The sequence below is a fragment of the Oncorhynchus clarkii genome, chromosome 23 (genome assembly GCF_045791955.1).
Source record: "Oncorhynchus clarkii lewisi isolate Uvic-CL-2024 chromosome 23, UVic_Ocla_1.0, whole genome shotgun sequence".
In the NCBI taxonomy this organism is placed as follows: Eukaryota; Metazoa; Chordata; class Actinopteri; order Salmoniformes; family Salmonidae; genus Oncorhynchus; species Oncorhynchus clarkii.
The window spans coordinates 63,322,926-63,349,321 of record NC_092169.1 but is presented as its reverse complement, the minus strand read 5'-3'; the positions used below and the strand labels follow the sequence as shown (position 1 = coordinate 63,349,321).

Sequence of the window (26,396 nt, the reverse complement as noted above, 5' to 3'; positions counted from 1 at the left end):
TGTAATGTAGCTCTTATCACGTGCGCTTAACATGCAAAAGGTCCCCGGTTTGAACCTCTGTGGAAACAGCACTCGTTGATACATTCAATAAGTACCATAGTTGAAACTGAAAAATACATTTTTCATTATTGCCTTCTTTTGGGAATCAAAAGATTCCATAGCCTAGTGGTTATCAAGTTCACTTAAGACGCAAAATGTATACTTTTCGATGCTGGGCGGAAACAGAGGTCTCTGACACATGTGAGTAGTACTGTATTTGTAACAGATACTTTTCATGAATGCATTATGTTGGATTTTCGAATTTGTGCGATGAATATATGTACAATTTGGTTAACTCCACAGTAATAATTCTAGCAGCAGTTTCTCTAGTTTAGTAGTTATCAAGTTTGCTTTACACACGAATGGTCCCCGGTTCGAAGCCGGGTGGAAACAGTTCTCTATGACAAATCCAGTAAGTACTGTATTTGTAACAGAGAATAGTTGTTCTAATAAATGCATTATTTTGGAAATTCGAATACATGCAATAAATATTTGTAAAATTTGGTTTACTCCTTAGTGGTAATTAATGCAGCAGTTTCTGTAGTGTAGTGGTGATCACGTTTGCCTTACATGCGAATGGTCTGTGGTTCAAAACCTGGCAGAAACAGTGCTCTTTGACACATGCAGTTAGTGCTGTATCAACAACAGAGAATATATATTCTCATGAATGGCTTTTTTTGGAAATTCGAATGCATGCAATGAATATATGTAAAACTCGGGTTACTCCTTGCTGATAGTATTAGCAGCAGTTTCTGTAGTGTAGTGGTTATCACGTTCGCTTTACACGCGAAAGGTCCCTGGTTCGAAACCGGGCGGAAACAGTCCTCTTTGACACATGCATTAAGTACCGTATTTATAAAAGAGATGAGTTGCTTTCATAAATACCATATTTTGGAAATTCAAATACATGCTCTGACTATAAGAAAATGCAGTTTACTTCTTGCAGGTATCTCAAGCAGAAGTTTCTGTAATGTAGCTCTTATCACGTGCGCTTAACATGCAAAAGGTCCCCGGTTTGAACCTCTGTGGAAACAGCACTCGTTGATACATTCAATAAGTACCATAGTTGAAACTGAAAAATACATTTTTCATTATTGCCTTCTTTTGGGAATCAAAAGATTCCATAGCCTAGTGGTTATCAAGTTCACTTAAGACGCAAAATGTATACTTTTCGATGCTGGGCGGAAACAGAGGTCTCTGACACGTGAGTAGTACTGTATTTGTAACAGATACTTTTCATTAATGCATTATGTTGGATTTTCGAATTTGTGCGATGAATATATGTACAATTTGGTTAACTCCACAGTAATAATTCTAGCAGCAGTTTCTCTAGTTTAGTAGTTATCAAGTTTGCTTTACACACGAATGGTCCCCGGTTCGAAGCCGGGCGGAAACAGTTCTCTATGACAAATCCAGTAAGTACTGTATTTGTAACAGAGAATAGTTGTTCTAATAAATGCATTATTTTGGAAATTCGAATACATGCAATAAATATTTGTAAAATTTGGTTTACTCTTTAGTGGTAATTAATGCAGTAGTTTCTGTAGTGTAGTGGTGATCACGTTTGCCTTACATGCGAATGGTCTGTGGTTCAAAACCTTGCAGAAACAGTGCTCTTTGACACATGCAGTTAGTGCTGTATCAACAACAGAGAATATATATTCTCATGAATGGCTTTTTTTGGAAATTCGAATACATGCAATGAATATATGTAAAACTCGGGTTACTCCTTGCTGATAATATTAGCAGCAGTTTCTGTAGTGTAGTGGTTTTCAAGTTCGCTTTACACGTGAAAGGTCCCTGGTTCGAAACCGGGCGGAAACAGTCCTCTTTGACACATGCAGTAAGTACCGTATTTATAAAAGAGATGAGTTGCTTTCATAAATACCTTATTTTGGAAATTCAAATACATGCTCTGACTATAAGAAAATGCAGTTTACTTCTTGCAGGTATCTCAAGCAGAAGTTTCTGTAATGTAGCTCTGATCACGTGCGCTTAACATGCAAAAGGTCCCCGGTTTGAACCTCTGTGGAAACAGCACTCGTTGATACATTCAATAAGTACCATATTTGAAACTGAAAAATACATTTTTCATTATTGCCTTCTTTTGGGAATCAAAAGATTCCATAGCCTAATGGTTATCAAGTTCACTTAAGATGCAAAATGTATACTTTTCGATGCTGGGCGGAAACAGAGGTCTCTGACACGTGAGAAGTACTGTATTTGTAACAGATAATTTTCATTAATGCATTATGTTGGATTTTCGAATTCGTGCGATGAATAAATGTAAGATTTGGTTAACTCCACGGTGATAATTCTAGCAGCAGTTTCTCTAGTTTAGTAGTTATCAAGTTTGCTTTACACACGAATGCTCCCCGGTTCGAAGCCGGGCGGAAACAGTTCTCTATGACAAATCCAGTAAGTACTGTATTTGTAACAGAGAATAGTTGTTCTAATAAATGCATTATTTTGGAAATTCGAATACATGCAATAAATATTTGTAAAATTTGGTTTACTCCTTAGTGGTAATTAATGCAGCAGTTTCTGTAGTGTAGTGGTGATCACGTTTGCCTTACATGCGAATGGTCTGTGGTTCAAAACCTGGCAGAAACAGTGCTCTTTGACACATGCAGTTAGTGCTGTATCAACAACAGAGAATATATATTCTCATGAATGGCTTTTTTTGGAAATTCGAATACATGCAATGAATATATGTAAAACTCGGGTTACTCCTTGCTGATAATATTAGCAGCAGTTTCTGTAGTGTAGTGGTTATCACGTTTGCTTTACACGCGAAAGGTCCCTGGTTCGAAACCGGGCGGAAACAGTCCTCTTTGACACATGCAGTAAGTACCGTATTTATAAAAGAGATGAGTTGCTTTCATAAATACGTTATTTTGGAAATTCAAATACATGCTCTGACTATAAGAAAATTCAGTTTACTTCTTGCAGGTATCTCAAGCAGAAGTTTCTGTAATGTAGCTCTTATCACGTGCGCTTAACATGCAAAAGGTCCCCGGTTTGAACCTCTGTGGAAACAGCACTCGTTGATACATTCAATAAGTACCATAGTTGAAACTGAAAAATACATTTTTCATTATTGCCTTCTTTTGGGAATCAAAAGATTCCATAGCCTAATGGTTATCAAGTTCACTTAAGATGCAAAATGTATACTTTTCGATGCTGGGCGGAAACAGAGGTCTCTGACACATGTGAGAAGTACTGTATTTGTAACAGATAATTTTCATTAATGCATTATGTTGGATTTTCGAATTTGTGCGATGAATATATGTAAAATTTGGTTAACTCCACAGTAATAATTCTAGCAGCAGTTTCTCGAGTTTAGTAGTTATCAAGTTTGCTTTACACACGAATGGTCCCTGGTTCGAAGCCGGGCGGAAACAGTTCTCTATGACAAAACCATTAAGTACTGTATTTGTAACAGAGAATAGTTGTTCTAATAAATGCCTTATTTTGGAAATTCGAATACATGCAATAAATATTTGTAAAATTTGGTTTACTCTTTAGTGGTAATTAATGCAGTAGTTTCTGTAGTGTAGTGGTGATCACGTTTGCCTTACATGCGAATGGTCTGTGGTTCAAAACCTTGCAGAAACAGTGCTCTTTGACACATGCAGTTAGTGCTGTATCAACAACAGAGAATATATATTCACATGAATGGCTTTTTTTGGAAATTCGAATACATGCAATGAATATCTGTAAAACTCGGGTTACTCCTTGCTGATAATATTAGCAGCAGTTTCTGTAGTGTAGTGGTTATCACGTTCGCTTTACACGCGAAAGGTCCCTGTTTCGAAACCCGGCGGAAACAGTCCTCTTTGACACATGCAGTAAGTACCGTATTTATAAAAGAGATGAGTTGCTTTCATAAATACCTTATTTTGGAAATTCAAATACATGCTCTGACTATAAGAAAATGCAGTTTACTTCTTGCAGGTATCTCAAGCAGAAGTTTCTGTAATGTAGCTCTTATCACGTGCGCTTAACATGCAAAAGGTCCCCGGTTTGAACCTCTGTGGAAACAGCACTCGTTGATACATTCAATAAGTACCATAGTTGAAACTGAAAAATACATTTTTCATTATTGCCTTCTTTTGGGAATCAAAAGATTCCATAGCCTAATGGTTATCAAGTTCACTTAAGATGCAAAATGTATACTTTTCGATGCTGGGCGGAAACAGAGGTCTCTGACACATGTGAGAAGTACTGTATTTGTAACAGATAATTTTCATTAATGCATTATGTTGGATTTTCGAATTCGTGCGATGAATAAATGTAAGATTTGGTTAACTCCACGGTGATAATTCTAGCAGCAGTTTCTCTAGTTTAGTAGTTATCAAGTTTGCTTTACACACGAATGCTCCCCGGTTCGAAGCCGGGCGGAAACAGTTCTCTATGACAAATCCAGTAAGTACTGTATTTGTAACAGAGAATAGTTGTTCTAATAAATGCCTTATTTTGGAAATTCGAATACATGCAATAAATATTTGTAAAATGTGGTTTACTCCTTAGTGGTAATTAATGCAGCAGTTTCTGTAGTGTAGTGGTGATCACGTTTGCCTTACATGCGAATGGTCTGTGGTTCAAAACCTGGCAGAAACAGTGCTCTTTGACACATGCAGTTAGTGCTGTATCAACAACAGAGAATATATATTCTCATGAATGGCTTTTTTTGGAAATTCGAATACATGCAATGAATATATGTAAAACTCGGGTTACTCCTTGCTGATAATACTAGCAGCAGTTTCTGTAGTGTAGTGGTTATCACGTTTGCTTTACACGCGAAAGGTCCCTGGTTCGAAACCGGGCGGAAACAGTCCTCTTTGACACATGCAGTAAGTACCGTATTTATAAAAGAGATGAGTTGCTTTCATAAATACCTTGTTTTGGAAATTCAAATACATGCTCTGACTATAAGAAAATGCAGTTTACTTCTTGCAGGTATCTCAAGCAGAAGTTTCTGTAATGTAGCTCTTATCACGTGCGCTTAACATGCAAAAGGTCCCCGGTTTGAACCTCTGTGGAAACAGCACTCGTTGATACATTCAATAAGTACCATAGTTGAAACTGAAAAATACATTTTTCATTATTGCCTTCTTTTGGGAATCAAAAGATTCCATAGCCTAGTGGTTATCAAGTTCACTTAAGACGCAAAATGTATACTTTTCGATGCTGGGCGGAAACAGAGGTCTCTGACACGTGAGTAGTACTGTATTTGTAACAGATACTTTTCATTAATGCATTATGTTGGATTTTCGAATTTGTGCGATGAATATATGTACAATTTGGTTAACTCTACAGTAATAATTCTAGCAGCAGTTTCTCTAGTTTAGTAGTTATCAAGTTTGCTTTACACACGAATGGTCCCCGGTTCGAAGCCGGGCGGAAACAGTTTTCTATGACAAATCCAGTAAGTACTGTATTTGTAACAGAGAATAGTTGTTCTAATAAATGCCTTATTTTGGAAATTCGAATACATGCAATAAATATATGTAAAATGTGGTTTACTCCTTGCTGGTAATTAATGCAGCAGTTTCTGTAGTGTAGTGGTGATCACGTTTGCCTTACATGCGAATGGTCTGTGGTTCAAAACCTGGCAGAAACAGTGCTCTTTGACACATGCAGTTAGTGCTGTATCAACAACAGAGAATATATATTCTCATGAATGGCTTTTTTTGGAAATTCGAATACATGCAATGAATATATGTAAAACTCGGGTTACTCCTTGCTGATAATATTAGCAGCAGTTTCTGTAGTGTAGTGGTTATCACGTTCGCTTTACACGCGAAAGGTCCCTGGTTCGAAACCGGGCGGAAACAGTCCTCTTTGACACATGCAGTAAGTACCGTATTTATAAAAGAGATGAGTTGCTTTCATAAATACCTTGTTTTGGAAATTCAAATACATGCTCTGACTATAAGAAAATGCAGTTTACTTCTTGCAGGTATCTCAAGCAGAAGTTTCTGTAATGTAGCTCTTATCACGTGCGCTTAACATGCAAAAGGTCCCCGGTTTGAACCTCTGTGAAAACAGCACTCGTTGATACATTCAATAAGTACCATAGTTGAAACTGAAAAATACATTTTTCATTATTGCCTTCTTTTGGGAATCAAAAGATTCCATAGCCTAGTGGTTATCAAGTTCACTTAAGACGCAAAATGTATACTTTTTGATGCTGGGCGGAAACAGAGGTCTCTGACACATGTGAGTAGTACTGTATTTGTAACAGATACTTTTCATTAATGCATTATGTTGGATTTTCGAATTTGTGCGATGAATATATGTACAATTTGGTTAACTCCACGGTGATAATTCTAGCAGCAGTTTCTCTAGTTTAGTAGTTATCAAGTTTGCTTTACACACGAATGGTCCCCGGTTCGAAGCCGGGCGGAAACAGTTCTCTATGACAAATCCAGTAAGTACTGTATTTGTAACAGAGAATAGTTGTTCTAATAAATGCATTATTTTGGAAATTCGAATACATGCAATAAATATTTGTAAAATTTGGTTTACTCCTTGCTGGTAATTAATGCAGCAGTTTCTGTAGTGTAGTGGTGATCACGTTTTCCTTACATGCGAATGGTCTGCGGTTCAAAACCTGGCAGAAACAGTGCTCTTTGACACATGCAGTTAGTGCTGTATCAACAACAGAGAATATATATTCTCATGAAAGGCTTTTTTTGGAAATTCGAATACATGCAATGAATATATGTAAAACTCGGGTTACTCCTTGCTGATAATATTAGCAGCAGTTTCTGTAGTGTAGTGGTTTTTCACGTTCGCTTTACACGTGAAAGGTCCCTGGTTCGAAACCGGGCGGAAACAGTCCTCTTTGACACATGCAGTAAGTACCGTATTTATAAAAGAGATGAGTTGCTTTCATAAATACCTTATTTTGGAAATTCAAATACATGCTCTGCCTATAAGAAAATGCAGTTTACTTCTTGCAGGTATCTCAAGCAGAAGTTTCTGTAATGTAGCTCTTATCACGTGCGCTTAACATGCAAAAGGTCCCCGGTTTGAACCTCTGTGGAAACAGCACTCGTTGATACATTCAATAAGTACCATAGTTGAAACTGAAAAATACATTTTTCATTATTGCCTTCTTTTGGGAATCAAAAGATTCCATAGCCTAGTGGTTATCAAGTTCACTTAAGACGCAAAATGTATACTTTTCGATGCTGGGCGGAAACAGAGGTCTCTGACACATGTGAGTAGTACTGTATTTGTAACAGATACTTTTCATGAATGCATTATGTTGGATTTTCGAATTTGTGCGATGAATATATGTAAAATTTGGTTAACTCCACAGTAATAATTCTAGCAGCAGTTTCTCTAGTTTAGTAGTTATCAAGTTTGCTTTACACACGAATGGTCCCCGGTTCGAAGCCGGGCGGAAACAGTTCTCTATGACAAATCCAGTAAGTACTGTATTTGTAACAGAGAATAGTTGTTCTAATAAATGCCTTATTTTGGAAATTCGAATACATGCAATAAATATTAGTAAAATTTGGTTTACTCCTTAGTGGTAATTAATGCAGCAGTTTCTGTAGTGTAGTGGTGATCACGTTTGCCTTACATGCGAATGGTCTGCGGTTCAAAACCTGGCAGAAACAGTGCTCTTTGACACATGCAGTTAGTGCTGTATCAACAACAGAGAATATATATTGTCATGAATGTCTTTTTTTGGAAATTCGAATACATGCAATGAATATATGTAAAACTCGGGTTACTCCTTGCTGATAATATTAGCAGCAGTTTCTGTAGTGTAGTGGTTTTCAAGTTCGCTTTACACGCGAAAGGTCCCTGGTTCGAAACCGGGCGGAAACAGTCCTCTTTGACACATGCAGTAAGTACCGTATTTATAAAAGAGATGAGTTGCTTTCATAAATACCTTATTTTGGAAATTCAAATACATGCTCTGCCTATAAGAAAATGCAGTTTACTTCTTGCAGGTATCTCAAGCAGAACTTTCTGTAATGTAGCTCTTATCACGTGCGCTTAACATGCAAAAGGTCCCCGGTTTGAACCTCTGTGGAAACAGCACTCGTTGATACATTCAATAAGTACCATAGTTGAAACTGAAAAATACATTTTTCATTATTGCCTTCTTTTGGGAATCAAAAGATTCCATAGCCTAGTGGTTATCAAGTTCACTTAAGACGCAAAATGTATACTTTTCGATGCTGGGCGGAAACAGAGGTCTCTGACACATGTGAGTAGTACTGTATTTGTAACAGATACTTTTCATGAATGCATTATGTTGGATTTTCGAATTTGTGCGATGAATATATGTAAAATTTGGTTAACTCCACAGTAATAATTCTAGCAGCAGTTTCTCTAGTTTAGTAGTTATCAAGTTTGCTTTACACACGAATGGTCCCCGGTTCGAAGCCGGGCGGAAACAGTTCTCTATGACAAATCCAGTAAGTACTGTATTTGTAACAGAGAATAGTTGTTCTAATAAATGCCTTATTTTGGAAATTCGAATACATGCAATAAATATTTGTAAAATTTGGTTTACTCCTTGCTGGTAATTAATGCAGCAGTTTCTGTAGTGTAGTGGTGATCACGTTTTCCTTACATGCGAATGGTCTGCGGTTCAAAACCTGGCAGAAACAGTGCTCTTTGACACATGCAGTTAGTGCTGTATCAACAACAGAGAATATATATTCTCATGAAAGGCTTTTTTTGGAAATTCGAATACATGCAATGAATATATGTAAAACTCGGGTTACTCCTTGCTGATAATATTAGCAGCAGTTTCTGTAGTGTAGTGGTTTTTCACGTTCGCTTTACACGTGAAAGGTCCCTGGTTCGAAACCGGGCGGAAACAGTCCTCTTTGACACATGCAGTAAGTACCGTATTTATAAAAGAGATGAGTTGCTTTCATAAATACCTTATTTTGGAAATTCAAATACATGCTCTGCCTATAAGAAAATGCAGTTTACTTCTTGCAGGTATCTCAAGCAGAAGTTTCTGTAATGTAGCTCTTATCACGTGCGCTTAACATGCAAAAGGTCCCCGGTTTGAACCTCTGTGGAAACAGCACTCGTTGATACATTCAATAAGTACCATAGTTGAAACTGAAAAATACATTTTTCATTATTGCCTTCTTTTTGGAATCAAAAGATTCCATAGCCTAGTGGTTATCAAGTTCACTTAAGACGCAAAATGTATACTTTTCGATGCTGGGCGGAAACAGAGGTCTCTGACACATGTGAGTAGTACTGTATTTGTAACAGATACTTTTCATGAATGCATTATGTTGGATTTTCGAATTTGTGCGATGAATATATGTAAAATTTGGTTAACTCCACAGTAATAATTCTAGCAGCAGTTTCTCTAGTTTAGTAGTTATCAAGTTTGCTTTACACACGAATGGTCCCCGGTTCGAAGCCGGGCGGAAACAGTTCTCTATGACAAATCCAGTAAGTACTGTATTTGTAACAGAGAATAGTTGTTCTAATAAATGCCTTATTTTGGAAATTCGAATACATGCAATAAATATTTGTAAAATTTGGTTTACTCCTTGCTGGTAATTAATGCAGCAGTTTCTGTAGTGTAGTGGTGATCACGTTTTCCTTACATGCGAATGGTCTGCGGTTCAAAACCTGGCAGAAACAGTGCTCTTTGACACATGCAGTTAGTGCTGTATCAACAACAGAGAATATATATTCTCATGAAAGGCTTTTTTTGGAAATTCGAATACATGCAATGAATATATGTAAAACTCGGGTTACTCCTTGCTGATAATACTAGCAGCAGTTTCTGTAGTGTAGTGGTTATCACGTTCGCTTTACACGCGAAAGGTCCCTGGTTCGAAACCGGGCGGAAACAGTCCTCTTTGACACATGCAGTAAGTACCGTATTTATAAAAGAGATGAGTTGCTTTCATAAATACCTTATTTTGGAAATTCAAATACATGCTCTGACTATAAGAAAATGCAGTTTACTTCTTGCAGGTATCTCAAGCAGAAGTTTCTGTAATGTAGCTCTTATCACGTGCGCTTAACATGCAAAAGGTCCCCGGTTTGAACCTCTGTGGAAACAGCACTCGTTGATACATTCAATAAGTACCATAGTTGAAACTGAAAAATACATTTTTCATTATTGCCTTCTTTTGGGAATCAAAAGATTCCATAGCCTAGTGGTTATCAAGTTCACTTAAGACGCAAAATGTATACTTTTCGATGCTGGGCGGAAACAGAGGTCTCTGACACATGTGAGTAGTACTGTATTTGTAACAGATACTTTTCATGAATGCATTATGTTGGATTTTCGAATTTGTGCGATGAATATATGTAAAATTTGGTTAACTCCACAGTAATAATTCTAGCAGCAGTTTCTCTAGTTTAGTAGTTATCAAGTTTGCTTTACACACGAATGGTCCCCGGTTCGAAGCCGGGCGGAAACAGTTCTCTATGACAAATCCAGTAAGTACTGTATTTGTAACAGAGAATAGTTGTTCTAATAAATGCCTTATTTTGGAAATTCGAATACATGCAATAAATATTAGTAAAATTTGGTTTACTCCTTAGTGGTAATTAATGCAGTAGTTTCTGTAGTGTAGTGGTGATCACGTTTGCCTTACATGCGAATGGTCTGCGGTTCAAAACCTGGCAGAAACAGTGCTCGTTGACACATGCAGTTAGTGCTGTATCAACAACAGAGAATATATATTGTCATGAATGTCTTTTTTTGGAAATTCGAATACATGCAATGAATATATGTAAAACTCGGGTTACTCCTTGCTGATAATATTAGCAGCAGTTTCTGTAGTGTAGTGGTTATCACGTTCGCTTTACACACGAAAGGTCCCTGTTTCGAAACCGGGCGGAAACAGTCCTCTTTGACACATGCAGTAAGTACCGTATTTATAAAAGAGATGAGTTGCTTTCATAAATACCTTATTTTGGAAATTCAAATACATGCTCTGACTATAAGAAAATGCAGTTTACTTCTTGCAGGTATCTCAAGCATAAGTTTCTGTAATGTAGCTCTTATCACGTGCGCTTAACATGCAAAAGGTCCCCGGTTTGAACCTCTGTGGAAACAGCACTCGTTGATACATTCAATAAGTACCATAGTTGAAACTGAAAAATACATTTTTCATTATTGCCTTCTTTTGGGAATCAAAAGATTCCATAGCCTAGTGGTTATCAAGTTCACTTAAGACGCAAAATGTATACTTTTTGATGCTGGGCGGAAACAGAGGTCTCTGACACATGTGAGTAGTACTGTATTTGTAACAGATACTTTTCATGAATGCATTATGTTGGATTTTCGAATTTGTGCGATGAATATATGTAAAATTTGGTTAACTCCACAGTAATAATTCTAGCAGCAGTTTCTCTAGTTTAGTAGTTATCAAGTTTGCTTTACACACGAATGGTCCCCGGTTCGAAGCCGGGCGGAAACAGTTCTCTATGACAAATCCAGTAAGTACTGTATTTGTAACAGAGAATAGTTGTTCTAATAAATGCATTATTTTGGAAATTCGAATACATGCAATAAATATTTGTAAAATGTGGTTTACTCCTTAGTGGTAATTAATGCAGCAGATTCTATAGTGTAGTGGTGATCACGTTTGCCTTACATGCGAATGGTCTGCGGTTCAAAACCTGGCAGAAACAGTGCTCTTTGACACATGCAGTTAGTGCTGTATCAACAACAGAGAATATATATTCTCATGAATGGCTTTCTTTGGAAATTCGAATACATGCAATGAATATATGTAAAACTCGGGTTACTCCTTGCTGATAATATTAGCAGCAGTTTCTGTAGTGTAGTGGTTATCACGTTCGCTTTACACGCGAAAGGTCCCTGGTTCGAAACCGGGCGGAAACAGTCCTCTTTGACACATGCAGTAAGTACCGTATTTATAAAAGAGATGAGTTGCTTTCATAAATACCTTATTTTGGAAATTCAAATACATGCTCTGACTATAAGAAAATGCAGTTTACTTCTTGCAGGTATCTCAAGCATAAGTTTCTGTAATGTAGCTCTTATCACGTGCGCTTAACATGCAAAAGGTCCCCGGTTTGAACCTCTGTGGAAACAGCACTCGTTGATACATTCAATAAGTACCATAGTTGAAACTGAAAAATACATTTTTCATTATTGCCTTCTTTTGGGAATCAAAAGATTCCATAGCCTAGTGGTTATCAAGTTCACTTAAGACGCAAAATGTATACTTTTCGATGCTGGGCGGAAACAGAGGTCTCTGACACATGTGAGTAGTACTGTATTTGTAACAGATACTTTTCATGAATGCATTATGTTGGATTTTCGAATTTGTGCGATGAATATATGTACAATTTGGTTAACTCCACAGTAATAATTCTAGCAGCAGTTTCTCTAGTTTAGTAGTTATCAAGTTTGCTTTACACACGAATGGTCCCCGGTTCGAAGCCGGGCGGAAACAGTTCTCTATGACAAATCCAGTAAGTACTGTATTTGTAACAGAGAATAACTGTTCTAATAAATGCCGTATTTTGGAAATTCGAATGCATGCAATGAATATCTGTAAAACTCGGGTTGCTCCTTGCTGATAATACTAGCAGCAGTTTCTGTAGTGTAGCAGTTATCACGTGCGCTTAACATGCAAAAGGTCCCTGGTTTGACCCTCTGTGGAAACAGCACTCGTTGATACATTCAATAAGTACCATTGTTGAAACTGAAAAATACATTTTTCATTAATGCCTTCCTTTGGGAATCAAAAGATTCCATAGCCTAGTGGTTATCAAGTTCACTTAAGAAGCAAAATGTATACTTTTCGATGCTAGGCGGAAACAGAGGTCTCTGACACATGTGAGAAGTACTGTATTTGTATCAGAGAATTTTCATAAATGCATTATGTTGGAATTTCGAATTCGTGCGATGAATATATGTACAATTTGGTTTACTCCACAGTAATAATTCTAGCAGCAGTTTCTCTAGTTTAGTAGTTATCAAGATTGCTTTACACACGAATGGTCCCTGGTTCGAAGCCGGGCGGAAACAGTTCTCTTTCACAAATCCAGTAAGTAGTGTATTTGTTACAGAGAATAGTTGTTCTAATATATGCCGTATTTTGGAAATTCGAATACATGCAATAAATATTTGTAAAATTTGGTTTACTCCTTAGTGGTAATTAATGCAGCAGTTTCTGTAGTGTAGTGTTTATCACGTTCGTCTTACATGCGAAAGGTCTGTGGTTCAAAACCTGGCAGAAACAGTGCTCTTTGACACATGCAGTTAGTGCTGTATCAACAACAGAGAATATATATTCTCATGAATGGCTTTTTTTGGAAATACGAATACATGCAATGAATATATGTAAAACTCGGGTTAATCCTTGCTGATAGTATTAGCACCAGTTTCTGTAGTGTAGCTGTTATCATGTGCGCTTAACATGCAAAAGGTCCCCGGTTTGAACCTCTGTGGAAACAGCACTCGTTGATACATTCAATAAGTACCATAGTTGAAACTGAAAAATACATTTTTCATTATTGCCTTCTTTTGGGAATCAAAAGATTCCATAGCCTAATGGTTATCAAGTTCACTTAAGACGCAAAATGTATACTTTTTGATGCTGGGCGGAAACAGAGGTCTCTGACACATGTGAGTAGTACTGTATTTGTAACAGATACTTTTCATGAATGCATTATGTTGGATTTTCGAATTTGTGCGATGAATATATGTAAAATTTGGTTAACTCCACAGTAATAATTCTAGCAGCAGTTTCTCTAGTTTAGTAGTTATCAAGTTTGCTTTACACACGAATGGTCCCTGGTTCGAAGCCGGGCGGAAACAGTTCTCTATGACAAAACCATTAAGTACTGTATTTGTAACAGAGAATAGTTGTTCTAATAAATGCATTATTTTGGAAATTCGAATACATGCAATAAATATTTGTAAAATTTGGTTTACTCTTTAGTGGTAATTAATGCAGCAGTTTCTGTAGTGTAGTGGTTATCACTTTTGCCTTACATGCGAATGGTCTGCGGTTCAAAACCTGGCAGAAACAGTGCTCTTTGACACATGCAGTTAGTGCTGTATCAACAACAGAGAATATATATTCTCATGAATGGCTTTTTTTGGAAATTCGAATACATGCAATGAATATATGTAAAACTCGGGTTACTCCTTGCTGATAATATTAGCAGCAGTTTCTGTAGTGCAGTGGTTATCACGTTCACTTTACACGCGAAAGGTCCCTGGTTCGAAACCGGGCGAAAACAGTCCTCTTTGACACATGCAGTAAGTACCGTATTTATAAAAGAGATGAGTTGCTTTCATAAATACCTTATTTTGGAAATTCAAATACATGCTCTGACTATAAGAAAATTCAGTTTACTTCTTGCAGGTATCTCAAGCAGAAGTTTCTGTAATGTAGCTCTTATCACGTGCGCTTAACATGCGAAAGGTCCCCGGTTTGAACCTCTGTGGAAACAGCACTCGTTGATACATTCAATAAGTACCATAGTTGAAACTGAAAAATACATTTTTCATTATTGCCTTCTTTTGGGAATCAAAAGATTCCATAGCCTAGTGGTTATCAAGTTCACTTAAGACGCAAAATGTATACTTTCCGATGCTGGGCGGAAACAGAGGTCTCTGACACATGTGAGAAGTACTGTATTTGTAACAGATAATTTTCATTAATGCATTATGTTGGATTTTCGAATTCGTGCGATGAATAAATGTAAGATTTGGTTAACTCCACGGTGATAATTCTAGCAGCAGTTTCTCTAGTTTAGTAGTTATCAAGTTTGCTTTACACACGAATGCTCCCCGGTTCGAAGCCGGGCGGAAACAGTTCTCTATGACAAATCCAGTAAGTACTGTATTTGTAACAGAGAATAGTTGTTCTAATAAATGCATTATTTTGGAAATTCGAATACATGCAATAAGTATTTGTAAAATTTGGTTTACTCCTTAGTGGTAATTAATGCAGCAGTTTCAGTAGTGTAGTGGTGATCACGTTTGCCTTAAATGCGAATGGTCTGTGGTTCAAAATCTGGCAGAAACAGTGCTCTTTGACACATGCAGTTAGTGCTGTATCAACAACAGAGAATATATATTCTCATGAATGGCTTTTTTTGGAAATTCGAATACATGCAATGAATATATGTAAAACTCGGGTTACTCCTTGCTGATAATACTAGCAGCAGTTTCTGTAGTGTAGTGGTTATCACGTTCGCTTTACACGCGAAAGGTCCCTTTTTCGAAACCGGGCGGAAACAGTCCTCTTTGACACATGCAGTAAGTACCGTATTTATAAAAGAGATGAGTTGCTTTCATAAATACCTTATTTTGGAAATTCAAATACATGCACTGACTATAAGAAAATTCAGTTTACTTCTTGCAGGTATCTCAAGCAGAAGTTTCTGTAATGTAGCTCTTATCACGTGCGCTTAACATGCAAAAGGTCCCCGGTTTGAACCTCTGTGGAAACAGCACTCGTTGATACATTCAATAAGTACCATAGTTGAAACTGAAAAATACATTTTTCATTATTGCCTTCTTTTGGGAATCAAAAGATTCCATAGCCTAGTGGTTATCAAGTTCACTTAAGACGCAAAATGTATACTTTCCGATGCTGGGCGGAAACAGAGGTCTCTGACACATGTGAGAAGTACTGTATTTGTAACAGATAATTTTCATTAATGCATTATGTTGGATTTTCGAATTCGTGCGATGAATAAATGTAAGATTTGGTTAACTCCACGGTGATAATTCTAGCAGCAGTTTCTCTAGTTTAGTAGTTATCAAGTTTGCTTTACACACGAATGCTCCCCGGTTCGAAGCCGGGCGGAAACAGTTCTCTATGACAAATCCAGTAAGTACTGTATTTGTAACAGAGAATAGTTGTTCTAATAAATGCATTATTTTGGAAATTCGAATACATGCAATAAGTATTTGTAAAATTTGGTTTACTCCTTAGTGGTAATTAATGCAGCAGTTTCAGTAGTGTAGTGGTGATCACGTTTGCCTTAAATGCGAATGGTCTGTGGTTCAAAATCTGGCAGAAACAGTGCTCTTTGACACATGCAGTTAGTGCTGTATCAACAACAGAGAATATATATTCTCATGAATGGCTTTTTTTGGAAATTCGAATACATGCAATGAATATATGTAAAACTCGGGTTACTCCTTGCTGATAATACTAGCAGCAGTTTCTGTAGTGTAGTGGTTATCACGTTCGCTTTACACGCGAAAGGTCCCTTTTTCGAAACCGGGCGGAAACAGTCCTCTTTGACACATGCAGTAAGTACCGTATTTATAAAAGAGATGAGTTGCTTTCATAAATACCTTATTTTGGAAATTCAAATACATGCACTGACTATAAGAAAATTCAGTTTACTTCTTGCAGGTATCTCAAGCAGAAGTTTCTGTAATGTAGCTCTTATCACGTGCGCTTAACATGCAAAAGGTCCCCGGTTTGAACCTCTGTGGAAACAGCACTCGTTGATACATTCAATAAGTACCATAGTTGAAACTGAAAAATACATTTTTCATTATTGCCTTCTTTTGGGAATCAAAAGATTCCATAGCCTAATGGTTATCAAGTTCACTTAAGACGCAAAATGTATACTTTTTGATGCTGGGCGGAAACAGAGGTCTCTGACACATGTGAGTAGTACTGTATTTGTAACAGATACTTTTCATGAATGCATTATGTTGGATTTTCGAATTTGTGCGATGAATATATGTAAAATTTGGTTAACTCCACAGTAATAATTCTAGCAGCAGTTTCTCTAGTTTAGTAGTTATCAAGTTTGCTTTACACACGAATGGTCCCTGGTTCGAAGCCGGGCGGAAACAGTTCTCTATGACAAAACCATTAAGTACTGTATTTGTAACAGAGAATAGTTGTTCTAATAAATGCATTATTTTGGAAATTCGAATACATGCAATAAATATTTGTAAAATTTGGTTTACTCTTTAGTGGTAATTAATGCAGCAGTTTCTGTAGTGTAGTGGTTATCACTTTTGCCTTACATGCGAATGGTCTGCGGTTCAAAACCTGGCAGAAACAGTGCTCTTTGACACATGCAGTTAGTGCTGTATCAACAACAGAGAATATATATTCTCATGAATGGCTTTTTTTGGAAATTCGAATACATGCAATGAATATATGTAAAACTCGGGTTACTCCTTGCTGATAATATTAGCAGCAGTTTCTGTAGTGCAGTGGTTATCACGTTCACTTTACACGCGAAAGGTCCCTGGTTCGAAACCGGGCGAAAACAGTCCTCTTTGACACATGCAGTAAGTACCGTATTTATAAAAGAGATGAGTTGCTTTCATAAATACCTTATTTTGGAAATTCAAATACATGCTCTGACTATAAGAAAATTCAGTTCACTTCTTGCAGGTATCTCAAGCAGAAGTTTCTGTAATGTAGCTCTTATCACGTGCGCTTAACATGCGAAAGGTCCCCGGTTTGAACCTCTGTGGAAACAGCACTCGTTGATACATTCAATAAGTACCATAGTTGAAACTGAAAAATACATTTTTCATTATTGCCTTCTTTTGGGAATCAAAAGATTCCATAGCCTAGTGGTTATCAAGTTCACTTAAGACGCAAAATGTATACTTTCCGATGCTGGGCGGAAACAGAGGTCTCTGACACATGTGAGAAGTACTGTATTTGTAACAGATAATTTTCATTAATGCATTATGTTGGATTTTCGAATTCGTGCGATGAATAAATGTAAGATTTGGTTAACTCCACGGTGATAATTCTAGCAGCAGTTTCTCTAGTTTAGTAGTTATCAAGTTTGCTTTACACACGAATGCTCCCCGGTTCGAAGCCGGGCGGAAACAGTTCTCTATGACAAATCCAGTAAGTACTGTATTTGTAACAGAGAATAGTTGTTCTAATAAATGCATTATTTTGGAAATTCGAATACATGCAATAAGTATTTGTAAAATTTGGTTTACTCCTTAGTGGTAATTAATGCAGCAGTTTCAGTAGTGTAGTGGTGATCACGTTTGCCTTAAATGCGAATGGTCTGTGGTTCAAAATCTGGCAGAAACAGTGCTCTTTGACACATGCAGTTAGTGCTGTATCAACAACAGAGAATATATATTCTCATGAATGGCTTTTTTTGGAAATTCGAATACATGCAATGAATATATGTAAAACTCGGGTTACTCCTTGCTGATAATACTAGCAGCAGTTTCTGTAGTGTAGTGGTTATCACGTTCGCTTTACACGCGAAAGGTCCCTTTTTCGAAACCGGGCGGAAACAGTCCTCTTTGACACATGCAGTAAGTACCGTATTTATAAAAGAGATGAGTTGCTTTCATAAATACCTTATTTTGGAAATTCAAATACATGCACTGACTATAAGAAAATTCAGTTTACTTCTTGCAGGTATCTCAAGCAGAAGTTTCTGTAATGTAGCTCTTATCACGTGCGCTTAACATGCAAAAGGTCCCCGTTTGAACCTCTGTGGAAACAGCACTCGTTGATACATTCAATAAGTACCATAGTTGAAACTGAAAAATAAATTTTTCATTATTGCCTTCTTTTGGGAATCAAAAGATTCCATAGCCTAATGGTTATCAAGTTCACTTAAGATGCAAAATGTATACTTTTCGATGCTGGGCGGAAACAGAGGTCTCTGACACATGTGAGAAGTACTGTATATGTAACAGATAATTTTCATGAATGCATTATGTTGGATTTTCGAATTTGTGCGATGAATATATGTGCAATTTGGTTAACTCCACAGTAATAATTCTAGCAGCAGTTTCTCTAGTTTAGTAGTTATCAAGTTTGCTTTACACACGAATGGTCCCTGGTTCGAAGCCGGGCGGAAACAGTTCTCTATGACAAAACCATTAAGTACTGTATTTGTAACAGAGAATAGTTGTTCTAATAAATGCATTATTTTGGAAATTCGAATACATGCAATAAATATTTGTAAAATTTGGTTTACTCTTTAGTGGTAATTAATGCAGCAGTTTCTGTAGTGTAGTGGTTATCACTTTTGCCTTACATGCGAATGGTCTGCGGTTCAAAACCTGGCAGAAACAGTGCTCTTTGACACATGCAGTTAGTGCTGTATCAACAACAGAGAATATATATTCTCATGAATGGCTTTTTTTGGAAATTCGAATACATGCAATGAATATATGTAAAACTCGGGTTACTCCTTGCTGATAATATTAGCACCAGTTTCTGTAGTGTAGTGGTTATCACGTTCGCTTTACACGCGAAAGGTCCCTGGTTCGAAACCGGCCGGAAACAGTCCTCTTTGACGCCCAGTTTCGAACCAAGTACTGTATTTATAAAAGAGATGAGTTGCTTTCATAAATACCTTATTTTGGAAATTCAAATACATGCTCTGACTATAAGAAAATTCAGTTTACTTCTTGCAGGTATCTCAAGCAGAAGTTTCTGTAATGTAGCTCTTATCACGTGCGCTTAACATGCGAAAGGTCCCCGGTTTGAACCTCTGTGGAAACAGCACTCGTTGATACATTCAATAAGTACCATAGTTGAAACTGAAAAATACATTTTTCATTATTGCCTTCTTTTGGGAATCAAAAGATTCCATAGCCTAGTGGTTATCAAGTTCACTTAAGACGCAAAATGTATACTTTCCGATGCTGGGCGGAAACAGAGGTCTCTGACACGTGAGTAGTACTGTATTTGTAACAGATACTTTTCATTAATGCATTATGTTGGATTTTCGAATTTGTGCGATGAATATATGTAAAATTTGGTTAACTCCACAGTAATTATTCTAGCAGCAGTTTCTCTAGTTTAGTAGTTATCAAGTTTGCTTTACACACGAATGGTCCCCGGTTCGAAGCCGGGCGGAAACAGTTCTCTATGACAAAACCATTAAGTACTGTATTTGTAACAGAGAATAGTTGTTCTAATAAATGCCTTATTTTGGAAATTCGAATACATGCAATAAATATTTGTAAAATTTGGTTTACTCCTTGCTGGTAATTAATGCAGCAGTTTCTGTAGTGTAGTGGTGATCACGTTTGCCTTACATGCGAATGGTCTGTGGTTCAAAACCTGGCAGAAACAGTGCTCTTTGTCACATGCAGTTAGTGCTGTATCAACAACAGAGAATATATATTCTCATGAATGGCTTTTTTTGGAAATTCGAATACATGCAATGAATATATGTAAAACTCGGGTTACTCCTTGCTGATAATATTAGCAGCAGTTTCTGTAGTGTAGTGGTTATCACGTTCGCTTTACACGCGAAAGGTCCCTGGTTCGAAACCGGGCGGAAACAGTCCTCTTTGACACATGCTGTAAGTACCGTATTTATAAAAGAGATGAGTTGCTTTCATAAATACCTTATTTTGGAAATTCAAATACATGCTCTGCCTATAAGAAAATTCAGTTTACTTCTTGCAGGTATCTCAAGCAGAAGTTTCTGTAATGTAGCTCTTATCACGTGCGCTTAACATGCAAAAGGTCCCTGGTTTGAACCTCTGTGGAAACAGCACTCGTTGATACATTCAATAAGTACCATAGTTGAAACTGAAAAATTCATTTTTCATTATTGCCTTCTTTTGGGAATCAAAAGATTCCATAGCCTAGTTGTTATCAAGTTCACTTAAGACGTAAAATGTATACTTTTCGATGCTAGGCGGAAACAGAGGTCTCTGACACATGTGAGAAGTACTGTATTTGTAACAGATAATTTTCATGAATGCATTATGTTGGATTTTCGAATTTGTGCGATGAATATATGTACAATTTGGTTAACTCCACAGTAATAATTCTAGCAGCAGTTTCTCTAGTTTAGTAGTTATCAAGTTTGCTTTACACACGAATGGTCCCCGGTTCGAAGCCGGGCGGAAACAGTTCTCTATGACAAAACCATTAAGTGCTGTATTTGTAACAGAGAATAGTTGTTCTAATAAATGCATTATTTTGGAAATTCGAATACATGCAATAAATATTTGTAAAATTTGGTTTACTCTTTAGTGGTAATTAATGCAGCAGTTTCTGTAGTGTAGTGGTGATCACGTTTGCCTTACATGCGAATGGTCTGTGGTTCAAAACCTGGCAGAAACAGTGCTCTTTGACACATACAGTTAGTGCTGTATCAACAACAGAGAATATATATTCTCATGAATGGCTTTTTTTGGAAATTCGAATACATGCAATGAATATATGTAAAACTCGGGTTACTCCTTGCTGATAATATTAGCAGCAGTTTCTGTAGTGTAGTGGTTATCACGTTCGCTTTACACGCGAAAGGTCCCTGGTTCGAAACCGGGCGAAAACAGTCCTCTTTGACACATGCAGTAAGTACCGTATTTATAAAAGAGATGAGTTGCTTTCATAAATACCTTATTTTGGAAATTCAAATACATGCTCTGACTATAAGAAAATGCAGTTTACTTCTTGCAGGTATCTCAAGCAGAAGTTTCTGTAATGTAGCTCTTATCACGTGCGCTTAACATGCAAAAGGTCCCCGGTTTGAACCTCTGTGGAAACAGCACTCGTTGATACATTCAATAAGTACCATAGTTGAAACTGAAAAATACATTTTTCATTATTGCCTTCTTTTGGGAATCAAAAGATTCCATAGCCTAGTGGTTATCAAGTTCACTTAAGACGCAAAATGTATACTTTTCGATGCTGGGCGGAAACAGAGGTCTCTGACACGTGAGTAGTACTGTATTTGTAACAGATACTTTTCATTAATGCATTATGTTGGATTTTCGAATTTGTGCGATGAATATATGTAAAATTTGGTTAACTCCACAGTAATTATTCTAGCAGCAGTTTCTCTAGTTTAGTAGTTATCAAGTTTGCTTTACACACGAATGGTCCCTGGTTCGATGCCGGGCGGAAACAGTTCTCTATGACAAATCCAGTAAGTACTGTATTTGTAACAGAGAATAGTTGTTCTAATAAATGCATTATTTTGGAAATTCGAATACATGCAATAAATATTTGTAAAATTTGGTTTACTCCTTAGTGGTAATTAATGCAGCAGATTCTATAGTGTAGTGGTGATCACGTTTGCCTTACATGCGAATGGTCTGCGGTTCAAAACCTGGCAGAAACAGTGCTCTTTGACACATGCAGTTAGTGCTGTATCAACAACAGAGAATATATATTCTCATGAATGGCTTTTTTTGGAAATTCGAATACATGCAATGAATATATGTAAAACTCGGGTTACTCCTTGCTGATAATATTAGCAGCAGTTTCTGTAGTGTAGTGGTTATCACGTTCGCTTTACACGCGAAAGGTCCCTGGTTCGAAACCGGGCGGAAACAGTCCTCTTTGACACATGCAGTAAGTACCGTATTTATAAAAGAGATGAGTTGCTTTCATAAATACCTTATATTGGAAATTCAAATACATGCTCTGACTATAAGAAAATGCAGTTTACTTCTTGCAGGTATCTCAAGCAGAAGTTTCTGTAATGTAGCTCTTAACATGCAAAAGGTCCCCGGTTTGAACCTCTGTGGAAACAGCACTCGTTGATACATTCAATAAGTACCATAGTTGAAACTGAAAAATACATTTTTCATTATTGCCTTCTTTTGGGAATCAAAAGATTCCATAGCCTAGTGGTTATCAAGTTCACTTAAGACGCAAAATGTATACTTTTCGATGCTGGGCGGAAACAGAGGTCTCTGACACATGTGAGTAGTACTGTATTTGTAACAGATACTTTTCATGAATGCATTATGTTGGATTTTCGAATTTGTGCGATGAATATATGTAAAATTTGGTTAACTCCACGGTGATAATTCTAGCAGCAGTTTCTCTAGTTTAGTAGTTATCAAGTTTGCTTTACACACAAATGGTCCCCGGTTCGAAGCCGGGCGGAAACAGTTCTCTATGACAAATCCAGTAAGTACTGTATTTGTAACAGAGAATAGTTGTTCTAATAAATGCCTTATTTTGGAAATTCGAATACATGCAATAAATATTTGTAAAATTTGGTTTACTCCTTAGTGGTAATTAATGCAGCAGTTTCTGTAGTGTAGTGGTGATCACGTTTGCCTTACATGCGAATGGTCTGTGGTTCAAAACCTGGCAGAAACAGTGCTCTTTGTCACATGCAGTTAGTGCTGTATCAACAACAGAGAATATATATTCTCATGAATGGCTTTTTTTGGAAATTCGAATACATGCAATGAATATATGTAAAACTCGGGTTACTCCTTGCTGATAATATTAGCAGCAGTTTCTGTAGTGTAGTGGTTATCACGTTCGCTTTACACGCGAAAGGTCCCTGGTTCGAAACCGGGCGGAAACAGTCCTCTTTGACACATGCAGTAAGTACCGTATTTATAAAAGAGATGAGTTGCTTTCATAAATACCTTATTTTGGAAATTCAAATACATGCTCTGACTATAAGAAAATTCAGTTTACTTCTTGCAGGTATCTCAAGCAGAAGTTTCTGTAATGTAGCTCTTATCACGTGCGCTTAACATGCAAAAGGTCCCCGGTTTGAACCTCTGTGGAAACAGCACTCGTTGATACATTCAATAAGTACCATAGTTGAAACTGAAAAATACATTTTTCATTATTGCCTTCTTTTGGGAATCAAAAGATTCCATAGCCTAATGGTTATCAAGTTCACTTAAGACGCAAAATGTATACTTTTTGATGCTGGGCGGAAACAGAGGTCTCTGACACATGTGAGTAGTACTGTATTTGTAACAGATACTTTTCATGAATGCATTATGTTGGATTTTCGAATTTGTGCGATGAATATATGTAAAATTTGGTTAACTCCACAGTAATAATTCTAGCAGCAGTTTCTCTAGTTTAGTAGTTTTCAAGTGTGCTTTACACACGAATGGTCCCCGGTTCGAAGCCGGGCGGAAACAGTTCTCTATGACAAATCCAGTAACCATAGCCTAGTGGTTATCAAGTTCACTTAAGACGCAAAATGTATACTTTTCGATGCTGGGCGGAAACAGAGGTCTCTGACACATGTGAGTAGTACTGTATTTGTAACAGATACTTTTCATGAATGCATTATGTTGGATTTTCGAATTTGTGCGATGAATATATGTAAAATTTGGTTAACTCCACGGTGATAATTCTAGCAGCAGTTTCTCTAGTTTAGTAGTTATCAAGTTTGCTTTACACACGAATGGTCCCCGGTTCGAAGCCGGGCGGAAACAGTTCTCTATGACAAATCCAGTAAGTACTGTATTTATAACAGAGAATAGTTGTTCTAATAAATGCCTTATTTTGGAAATTCGAATACATGCAATAAATATTTGTAAAATGTGGTTTACTCCTTGCTGGTAATTAATGCAGCAGTTTCTTTAGTGTAGTGGTGATCACGTTTGCCTTACATGCGAATGGTCTGTGGTTCAAAACCTGGCAGAAACAGTGCTCTTTGTCACATGCAGTTCGTGCTGTATCAACAACAGAGAATATATATTCTCATGAATGGCTTTTTTTGGAAATTCGAATACATGCAATGAATATATGTAAAACTCGGGTTACTCCTTGCTTATAATACTAGCAGCAGTTTCTGTAGTGTAGTGGTTATCACGTTCGCTTTACACGCGAAAGGTCCCTGGTTCGAAACCGGGCGGAAACAGTCCTCTTTGACACATGCAGTAAGTACCGTATTTATAAAAGAGATGAGTTGCTTTCATAAATACCTTATTTTGGAAATTAAAATACATGCACTGACTATAAGAAAATTCAGTTTACTTCTTGCAGGTATCTCAAGCAGAAGTTTCTGTAATGTAGCTCTTATCACGTGCGCTTAACATGCAAAAGGTCCCCGGTTTGAACCTCTGTGGAAACAGCACTCGTTGATACATTCAATAAGTACCATAGTTGATAGCCTAGTGGTTATCAAGTTCACTTAAGACGCAAAATGTATACTTTTCGATGCTAGGCGGAAACAGAGGTCTCTGACACATGTGAGAAGTACTGTATTTGTAACAGATACTTTTCATGAATGCATTATGTTGGATTTTCGAATTTGTGCGATGAATATATGTAAAATTTGGTTAACTCCACAGTAATAATTCTAGCAGCAGTTTCTCTAGTTTAGTAGTTATCAAGTTTGCTTTACACATGAATGGTCCGACGGTTCGAAGCCGGGCGGAAACAATTCTCTATGACAAATCCAGTAAGTACTGTATTTGTAACAGAGAATAGTTGTTCTAATAAATGCATTATTTTGGAAATTCGAATACATGCAATAAATATTTGTAAAATTTGGTTTACTCTTTAGTGGTAATATATGTACAATTTGGTTAACTCCACAGTAATAATTCTAGCAGCAGTTTCTCTAGTTTAGTAGTTATCAAGTTTGCTTTACACACGAATGGTCCCCGGTTTGAAGCCGGGCGGAAACAGTTCTCCATGATAAATCCAGTAAGTACTGCATTTGTAACAGAGAATAATTGTTCTAATAAATGCCTTCTTTTGGAAATTCAAATACATGCACTGACGATAAGAAAATTCAGTTTATTTCTTGCAGGTATCTGTTATATAAATATTCATACACATAGCTCATATAAACAAAGACATTCCGTCGCAAGAACACATACACCCAGCCACAAGACTGACCCCCTCTATTGGTTGGATGTTCAGGATAAGGCTCTGCTGTGCACCAATGGGGCTTCTGCTCTGGCTAGAGCAAGGCCCGCCTCCAACCCTCCGACCAGTCAAGAAGACCGAAACGACAAGACTCCACCTACTTTATTCTATGTATAAAAATGAATGTAACCGTTGTATAAGGTCTCTTTTTCACCTGACTCCTTGCCGAGTTATGTGAACTAGGTCCGTGCACGTAAAACTGCGGGACAAGATATCTTTGACTCATTAAAACTGTCTTTTGTTACAACTGAAATCCACTCTGTCCAGCGTCCGTGATTGGGTCTCAACTCTCCAGTATTTAAACACTAACAGAACTTGGTAGCGTGAGGATGGTTATTCTTGAATTCGATCTATGATAAGTTAGTGTGAGAGGACGAGACTGATCACGGCTAAAAATCAGACGGAAGAGTGAGCCATTCATCTTGTCTCAGGAAATCTGATCGGAGCGCTCTAAATAAGGTGAGCAGAGCCTGTTAAATCGAAATCTGCATATTGTATTATAGCCTAAACCAAATTTTGATCAGAAAGTACTGGGCGTGAGTATGAATCGTTGCCAATTTTTTTTACATAAGAACCTAAGGCATTGATTAAGGATATCTTGTTTTGTATTAAAAAAAATATATAATAAAAAAAAATATATATATATTTTTTTATTTTTATTAATTGGCCTATACTCAGTTATTTTAATAGGAATGTGTGAATTGTGATTGACCAATGTGTTAAATTCCTCCAGGGACCCTATTTGTTCTGAAATCT

At 37.0% G+C, this 26,396-nt stretch overlaps 23 non-coding genes across 23 annotated transcripts; all 23 read left to right on the top strand.

Annotated features, from left to right (window-relative positions):
* Positions 1–787: 787 nt before the first annotated feature.
* On the top strand, positions 788–860 carry trnav-uac (transfer RNA valine (anticodon UAC)). The gene has a single exon. It is a non-coding gene; the product is annotated as a tRNA-Val (tRNA).
* A 930-nt stretch (positions 861–1,790) lies between these two features.
* trnav-uac (transfer RNA valine (anticodon UAC)) lies at positions 1,791–1,863 on the top strand. The gene has a single exon. It is a non-coding gene; the product is annotated as a tRNA-Val (tRNA).
* A 930-nt stretch (positions 1,864–2,793) lies between these two features.
* trnav-uac (transfer RNA valine (anticodon UAC)) lies at positions 2,794–2,866 on the top strand. The gene has a single exon. It is a non-coding gene; the product is annotated as a tRNA-Val (tRNA).
* Positions 2,867–3,798: 932 nt separating this feature from the next.
* Positions 3,799–3,871, top strand: trnav-uac (transfer RNA valine (anticodon UAC)). Its single transcript has one exon. It is a non-coding gene; the product is annotated as a tRNA-Val (tRNA).
* A 932-nt stretch (positions 3,872–4,803) lies between these two features.
* trnav-uac (transfer RNA valine (anticodon UAC)) lies at positions 4,804–4,876 on the top strand. Its single transcript has one exon. It is a non-coding gene; the product is annotated as a tRNA-Val (tRNA).
* A 930-nt stretch (positions 4,877–5,806) lies between these two features.
* Positions 5,807–5,879, top strand: trnav-uac (transfer RNA valine (anticodon UAC)). Its single transcript has one exon. It is a non-coding gene; the product is annotated as a tRNA-Val (tRNA).
* Positions 5,880–6,811: 932 nt separating this feature from the next.
* On the top strand, positions 6,812–6,885 carry trnav-uac (transfer RNA valine (anticodon UAC)). The gene has a single exon. It is a non-coding gene; the product is annotated as a tRNA-Val (tRNA).
* A 932-nt stretch (positions 6,886–7,817) lies between these two features.
* On the top strand, positions 7,818–7,890 carry trnav-uac (transfer RNA valine (anticodon UAC)). The gene has a single exon. It is a non-coding gene; the product is annotated as a tRNA-Val (tRNA).
* Positions 7,891–8,822: 932 nt separating this feature from the next.
* trnav-uac (transfer RNA valine (anticodon UAC)) lies at positions 8,823–8,896 on the top strand. Its single transcript has one exon. It is a non-coding gene; the product is annotated as a tRNA-Val (tRNA).
* A 932-nt stretch (positions 8,897–9,828) lies between these two features.
* trnav-uac (transfer RNA valine (anticodon UAC)) lies at positions 9,829–9,901 on the top strand. Its single transcript has one exon. It is a non-coding gene; the product is annotated as a tRNA-Val (tRNA).
* Positions 9,902–10,833: 932 nt separating this feature from the next.
* On the top strand, positions 10,834–10,906 carry trnav-uac (transfer RNA valine (anticodon UAC)). Its single transcript has one exon. It is a non-coding gene; the product is annotated as a tRNA-Val (tRNA).
* Positions 10,907–11,838: 932 nt separating this feature from the next.
* Positions 11,839–11,911, top strand: trnav-uac (transfer RNA valine (anticodon UAC)). The gene has a single exon. It is a non-coding gene; the product is annotated as a tRNA-Val (tRNA).
* A 2,302-nt stretch (positions 11,912–14,213) lies between these two features.
* Positions 14,214–14,286, top strand: trnav-uac (transfer RNA valine (anticodon UAC)). Its single transcript has one exon. It is a non-coding gene; the product is annotated as a tRNA-Val (tRNA).
* A 932-nt stretch (positions 14,287–15,218) lies between these two features.
* trnav-uac (transfer RNA valine (anticodon UAC)) lies at positions 15,219–15,291 on the top strand. Its single transcript has one exon. It is a non-coding gene; the product is annotated as a tRNA-Val (tRNA).
* A 932-nt stretch (positions 15,292–16,223) lies between these two features.
* Positions 16,224–16,296, top strand: trnav-uac (transfer RNA valine (anticodon UAC)). Its single transcript has one exon. It is a non-coding gene; the product is annotated as a tRNA-Val (tRNA).
* Positions 16,297–17,228: 932 nt separating this feature from the next.
* Positions 17,229–17,301, top strand: trnav-uac (transfer RNA valine (anticodon UAC)). The gene has a single exon. It is a non-coding gene; the product is annotated as a tRNA-Val (tRNA).
* Positions 17,302–18,233: 932 nt separating this feature from the next.
* trnav-uac (transfer RNA valine (anticodon UAC)) lies at positions 18,234–18,306 on the top strand. The gene has a single exon. It is a non-coding gene; the product is annotated as a tRNA-Val (tRNA).
* A 931-nt stretch (positions 18,307–19,237) lies between these two features.
* Positions 19,238–19,310, top strand: trnav-uac (transfer RNA valine (anticodon UAC)). The gene has a single exon. It is a non-coding gene; the product is annotated as a tRNA-Val (tRNA).
* A 936-nt stretch (positions 19,311–20,246) lies between these two features.
* On the top strand, positions 20,247–20,319 carry trnav-uac (transfer RNA valine (anticodon UAC)). The gene has a single exon. It is a non-coding gene; the product is annotated as a tRNA-Val (tRNA).
* Positions 20,320–21,251: 932 nt separating this feature from the next.
* On the top strand, positions 21,252–21,324 carry trnav-uac (transfer RNA valine (anticodon UAC)). Its single transcript has one exon. It is a non-coding gene; the product is annotated as a tRNA-Val (tRNA).
* A 930-nt stretch (positions 21,325–22,254) lies between these two features.
* Positions 22,255–22,327, top strand: trnav-uac (transfer RNA valine (anticodon UAC)). The gene has a single exon. It is a non-coding gene; the product is annotated as a tRNA-Val (tRNA).
* Positions 22,328–23,246: 919 nt separating this feature from the next.
* On the top strand, positions 23,247–23,319 carry trnav-uac (transfer RNA valine (anticodon UAC)). Its single transcript has one exon. It is a non-coding gene; the product is annotated as a tRNA-Val (tRNA).
* Positions 23,320–24,551: 1,232 nt separating this feature from the next.
* trnav-uac (transfer RNA valine (anticodon UAC)) lies at positions 24,552–24,624 on the top strand. The gene has a single exon. It is a non-coding gene; the product is annotated as a tRNA-Val (tRNA).
* Positions 24,625–26,396: the final 1,772 nt, after the last annotated feature.